The following is a 6,887-nucleotide window of genomic DNA, read 5'->3' as shown; positions in this document are numbered from 1 at the left end:
CCACAATCTTCAATCCTCAATCCTGAATCATCAATTCTCAATCCTCAATCCTCAATCGTCAATCCTCGATCCCCAATCCTCAATCTTCAATGCTCAATCCTCAATCCTCAATCCTCAATCCTCAATACTCAATCTTCAATCCTCAATCCTCAATCCTCACTCCTCAATCCTCAATCCTCAATCCTCAATCCTCAATCCTCAATCCTCAATCCTCAATACTCAATCTCCAATCCCCAATCCTCAATCCTCAATCCTCAATCCTCATTCCTCAATCCTCAACCCTCAACCCTCAGTCCCCATCCTCAATTCTCAATTCTCAATCCTCAATCCTCAATCCTCAATCTTCAATCCTCAATAATCAACCTACAATCCTAGATCCTCAATCCCCAATCATCAATCCTTAATCCTCAATCCTCAATCCTCAATGATCAATCCTCAATCCTCAATCCTCGACCCTCAATCCTCATTCCTCAAACATCAATCCTCAACCCTCAGTCCTCATCCTCAATCCTCAATCCTCAATCCTCAATCCTCAATCCTCAATCCTCAATCCTCAATCTTCAATCCTCAATAATCGGTCTCCAATCCTAGATCCTCAAACCCAGATCTTCAATCCTGAATCCTCAATCTTCAATCCTCAATCCCCAGTTATCAATCTTCAATCCTCAATGCTCAATCCTCAATCCTCAATCCTCAGTCCTCAATCCTCAATCCTCAATCCTCAATCCTCAAACCTCAATCCTCAACCGTCAGTCCTCGTCCTCAATCCTCAACCCTCAACCCTCAGCCCTCATCCTCCATCCTCAATCCTCAATCCTCAATCTTCAATCCCCAATACTCAATCTTCAATCCTCTATCCTCAATCCTCAATCCTCAATCCTCAATCCTCAATCTTCAATCCTCAATAATCGGTCTCCAATCCTAGATCCTCAAACCCAGATCTTCAATCCTGAATCCTCAATCTTCAATCCTCAATCCCCAGTTATCAATCTTCAATCCTCAATGCTCAATCCTCAATCCTCAATCCTCAGTCCTCAATCCTCAATCCTCAATCCTCAGTCCTCAATCCTCAATCCTCAATCCTCAAACCTCAATCCTCAATCCTCAATCCTCAATCCTCAATCCTCAATCCTCAATCCTCAATCCTCAATCTTCAATCCCCAATACTCAATCTTCAATCCTCTATCCTCAATCTTCAATCCTCTATCCTCCATCCTCAATCCTATATCCTCAATCCTCAGGCATCAACACTCAACCTTCAATACTCAATCCTCAATCCTCAATCCTCAATCCTCAACCCTCAATCCTCATTCCTCAAACCTCAATCCTCAACCCTCAGTCCTCATCCTCAATTCTCAATACTCAATCCTCAATCCTCAATCCTCAATCCTCAATCCTCAATTCTCAATCTTCAATCCTCAATACTCAATCTTCAATCCCCAATCCTCAATCCTCAATCCTCAATCCTCATTCCTCAAACCTCAATCCTCAACCCTCAGTCCCCATCCTCAATTCTCAATTCTCAATCCTCAATCCTCAATCCTCAATCTTCAATCCTCAATAATCAACCTCCAATCCTAGATCCTCAATCCTTAATCCTCAATCCTCAATCCTCAATGATCAATCCTTAATCCCCAATCCTCAATCTTCAATCCTCAACCCTCAATCCTCAATCCTCAATCCTCAATACTCAATCTTCAATCCTCAATCCTCAATCCTCACTCCTCAATCCTCAATCCTCGACCCTCAATCCTCATTCCTCAAACCTCAATCCTCAACCCTCAGTCCTCATCCTCAATTCTCAATCCTCACTCCTCAATCCTCAATCCTCAATGTTCAATCCTCAATAATCGGTCTCCAATCCTAGATCCTCAAACCCAGATCTTCAATCCTTAATCCTCAATCTTCAATCCTCAATCCCCAGTCATCAATCTTCAATCCACAATGCTCAATCCTCAATCCTCAATCCTCAGTCCTCAATCCTCAATCCTCAATCCTCAATCCTCAAACCTCAATCCTCAACCGTCAGTCCTCGTCCTCAATGCTCAAACCTCAATCCTCAATCCGCAATATTCAATCATCAATACTCAATCTTCAATCCTCAATCCTCTATCCTCAATCCTCTATCCTCAATCCTCAGTCCTCGATCCTCAATATTCAACACACAACCCTCAGACATCAATCCTCAATACTCAACCATCAACCCTCAATTCTCAATACTCAATAGAATATCCTGAATTCTCATGGTTCAATACTCAATCCACAATGTTCAATAATCAAATCTCAATCCTCGATCTTCAATCCTCAATACTCAATTTCAATCCTCAAACCTCAATTCTCAATCCTCAATACTCAATCCTCAATCGTCAATCCTCAATCCCCAATCCTCAATCTTCAATCCTCAGTCCTCAATCCTCAATTCTCAATCCTCAATCCTCAATCCTCAGACCTCAAACATCAATATTCAACCCTCAGTTCTCGTCCTCAATCCACAACCCTCAACCCTCAATCCTCAATCTTCAATCATCAATATTCAATCTTCAATCCTCAATCCTCAAACTTCAATCCTCAATCATCAATCCTCAATCTTCAATCCTCAATCCTCAATCCTCAGTCCTGAATCCTGAATCCTCAATCCTCAATACTCGATCCTCATTCTTCATTCCTCAATACCCAATCCTCAATCTTCAATCCTCAATCCTCAATCCTCAACCCTCAGCCCTCATCCTCAATCCTCAATCGTCAATCCTCAGTCCTCAGCCCTCAGTCCTCAAACCTCAATGCTCAATCCTCGATGCCCAATCCTCAATCCTCAATCCTCAATCATCAATCCTCAATCTTCAATACTCATTCCTCAATCCTTAATCCCCAATCCTCCATCCTCAATCATCAATCCCTAATCTTCAATACTCAATCCTCAATCCTCAATCCTCAATACTCAACCATCAATCCTCAATTCTCAATACTCAATAGAATGTCCTGAATTCTCAGGATTCAATACTGAAACCTCAATCCTCAACCCTCAGCCCTCATCCTCCATCCTCAATCCTCAATCCTCAATCCTGAACCTTCAATCCTCAATATTCAACATTCAATCCACAATCCTCAATCCTCAATCATCAATCCTCAATCCTCAGTGATCAATACACAATCTTCAATACTCAATCCTCAATCCTCAACCCTCAATACTCAGTCCTCAATCCTCAATCCTCATTTCTCAAACCTCAATCCTCAACCCTCAATCTTCAATCCTCAATACTCAATCTTCATTCCTCAATCCTCAATTCTCAATGCTCAGTACTCAATACTCAATCGCCAATCCTCAATCCTCAATCTTCAATCCTCAACACTCAATCTTCAATCCTCAGTACTCAATCTTCAATCCTCAATACTCAATCCTCAATCCTCAATCCTCAATCCTCAATCATCAATCCTCAATCTTCAATACTCAATCCTCAAACCTCAATCCTCAACCCTCAGCCCTCATTCTCAACCCTCAATCCTCAATCCTCACTATTCAATCCCCAATACACAATCTTCAATCCTCAATCCTCAATCCTCAATCCTCAATCCTCAATCCTCGATCCTCAGTCATAAATCCTGAATCTTCAATACTCAATCGTCAATCCTCAGTCCTCAATCCTCAATTCTCAATCCTCGATCCTCAAACCTCAAGCGTCTATCCTCAATACACAATCCTCAATACTCAATCCTCAATCTTCAACCTTCAATCCTCAATACTCAACCTTCAATCCTCAATCCTCAATCCTCAATCCTCAGTCCTCAATCCTCAATCCTCAATCCTCAATCCTCAAACCTCAATCCTCAACCGTCAGTCCTCGTCCTCAATGCTCAAACCTCAATCCTCAATCCTCAATATTCAATCATCAATACTCAATCTTCAATCCTCAATCCTCTATCCTCAATCCTCTATCCTCAATCCTCAGTCCTCGATCCTCAATATTCAACACACAACCCTCAGACATCAATCCTCAATACTCAACCATCAACCCTCAATTCTCAATACTCAATAGAATATCCTGAATTCTCATGGTTCAATACTCAATCCACAATGTTCAATAATCAAATCTCAATCCTCGACCTTCAATCCTCAATACTCAATTTCAATCCTCAAACCTCAATTCTCAATCCTCAATCCTCAATCCTCAGACCTCAAACATCAATATTCAACCCTCAGTTCTCGTCCTCAATCCACAACCCTCAACCCTCAATCCTCAATCTTCAGTCATCAATATTCAATCTTCAATCCTCAATCCTCAAACTTCAATCCTCAATCATCAATCCTCAATCTTCAATCCTCAATCCTCAATCCTCAGTCCTGAATCCTGAATCCTCAATCCTCAATACTCGATCCTCATTCTTCATTCCTCAATACCCAATCCTCAATCTTCAATCCTCAATCCTCAATCCTCAATCATCAACCCTCAGTCCTCATACTCAATTCTCAATTCTCAATCCTCAATCCTCAATGTTCAATCCTCAATAATCAATATCCAATCCTAGATCCTCAATCCCCAATCTTCAATCCTTGATCTTCAGTCTTCAATCCCCAATCCCCAGTCCTCAATCTTCAATCCTCAATGCTCAATCCTCAATCCTCAACCGTCAGTCCTCGTCCTCAATCCTCAACACTCAATCCTCAATCCTCAATCTTCAATCATCAATACTCAACCTTCAATCCTCAATACTCAATCCTGAATCCTCAACCTTCAATCCTCAATACCCAATCCACAATCTTCAATCCTCAATCCTGAATCATCAATTCTCAATCCTCAATCCTCAATCGTCAATCCTCGATCCCCAATCCTCAATCTTCAATGCTCAATCCTCAATCCTCAATCCTCAATCCTCAATACTCAATCTTCAATCCTCAATCCTCAATCCTCACTCCTCAATCCTCAATCCTCAATCCTCAATCCTCAATCCTCAATCCTCAATCCTCAATACTCAATCTCCAATCCCCAATCCTCAATCCTCAATCCTCAATCCTCATTCCTCAATCCTCAACCCTCAACCCTCAGTCCCCATCCTCAATTCTCAATTCTCAATCCTCAATCCTCAATCCTCAATCTTCAATCCTCAATAATCAACCTACAATCCTAGATCCTCAATCCCCAATCATCAATCCTTAATCCTCAATCCTCAATCCTCAATGATCAATCCTCAATCCTCAATCCTCGACCCTCAATCCTCATTCCTCAAACATCAATCCTCAACCCTCAGTCCTCAACCTCAATCCTCAATCCTCAATCCTCAATCCTCAATCCTCAATCCTCAATCCTCAATCTTCAATCCTCAATAATCGGTCTCCAATCCTAGATCCTCAAACCCAGATCTTCAATCCTGAATCCTCAATCTTCAATCCTCAATCCCCAGTTATCAATCTTCAATCCTCAATGCTCAATCCTCAATCCTCAATCCTCAGTCCTCAATCCTCAATCCTCAATCCTCAATCCTCAAACCTCAATCCTCAACCGTCAGTCCTCGTCCTCAATCCTCAACCCTCAACCCTCAGCCCTCATCCTCCATCCTCAATCCTCAATCCTCAATCTTCAATCCCCAATACTCAATCTTCAATCCTCTATCCTCAATCCTCAATCCTCAATCCTCAATCCTCAATCTTCAATCCTCAATAATCGGTCTCCAATCCTAGATCCTCAAACCCAGATCTTCAATCCTGAATCCTCAATCTTCAATCCTCAATCCCCAGTTATCAATCTTCAATCCTCAATGCTCAATCCTCAATCCTCAATCCTCAGTCCTCAATCCTCAATCCTCAATCCTCAGTCCTCAATCCTCAATCCTCAATCCTCAAACCTCAATCCTCAATCCTCAATCCTCAATCCTCAATCCTCAATCCTCAATCCTCAATCCTCAATCTTCAATCCCCAATACTCAATCTTCAATCCTCTATCCTCAATCTTCAATCCTCTATCCTCCATCCTCAATCCTATATCCTCAATCCTCAGGCATCAACACTCAACCTTCAATACTCAATCCTCAATCCTCAATCCTCAATCCTCAACCCTCAATCCTCATTCCTCAAACCTCAATCCTCAACCCTCAGTCCTCATCCTCAATTCTCAATACTCAATCCTCAATCCTCAATCCTCAATCCTCAATCCTCAATTCTCAATCTTCAATCCTCAATACTCAATCTTCAATCCCCAATCCTCAATCCTCAATCCTCAATCCTCATTCCTCAAACCTCAATCCTCAACCCTCAGTCCCCATCCTCAATTCTCAATTCTCAATCCTCAATCCTCAATCCTCAATCTTCAATCCTCAATAATCAACCTCCAATCCTAGATCCTCAATCCTTAATCCTCAATCCTCAATCCTCAATGATCAATCCTTAATCCCCAATCCTCAATCTTCAATCCTCAACCCTCAATCCTCAATCCTCAATCCTCAATACTCAATCTTCAATCCTCAATCCTCAATCCTCACTCCTCAATCCTCAATCCTCGACCCTCAATCCTCATTCCTCAAACCTCAATCCTCAACCCTCAGTCCTCATCCTCAATTCTCAATCCTCACTCCTCAATCCTCAATCCTCAATGTTCAATCCTCAATAATCGGTCTCCAATCCTAGATCCTCAAACCCAGATCTTCAATCCTTAATCCTCAATCTTCAATCCTCAATCCCCAGTCATCAATCTTCAATCCACAATGCTCAATCCTCAATCCTCAATCCTCAGTCCTCAATCCTCAATCCTCAATCCTCAATCCTCAAACCTCAATCCTCAACCGTCAGTCCTCGTCCTCAATGCTCAAACCTCAATCCTCAATCCGCAATATTCAATCATCAATACTCAATCTTCAATCCTCAATCCTCTATCCTCAATCCTCTATCCTCAATCCTC

Source organism: Calliopsis andreniformis, unplaced genomic scaffold (genome assembly GCF_051401765.1).
Source record: "Calliopsis andreniformis isolate RMS-2024a unplaced genomic scaffold, iyCalAndr_principal scaffold0128, whole genome shotgun sequence".
NCBI lineage: Eukaryota > Metazoa > Arthropoda > Insecta > Hymenoptera > Andrenidae > Calliopsis > Calliopsis andreniformis.
This window is presented reverse-complemented; position numbering follows the sequence as displayed.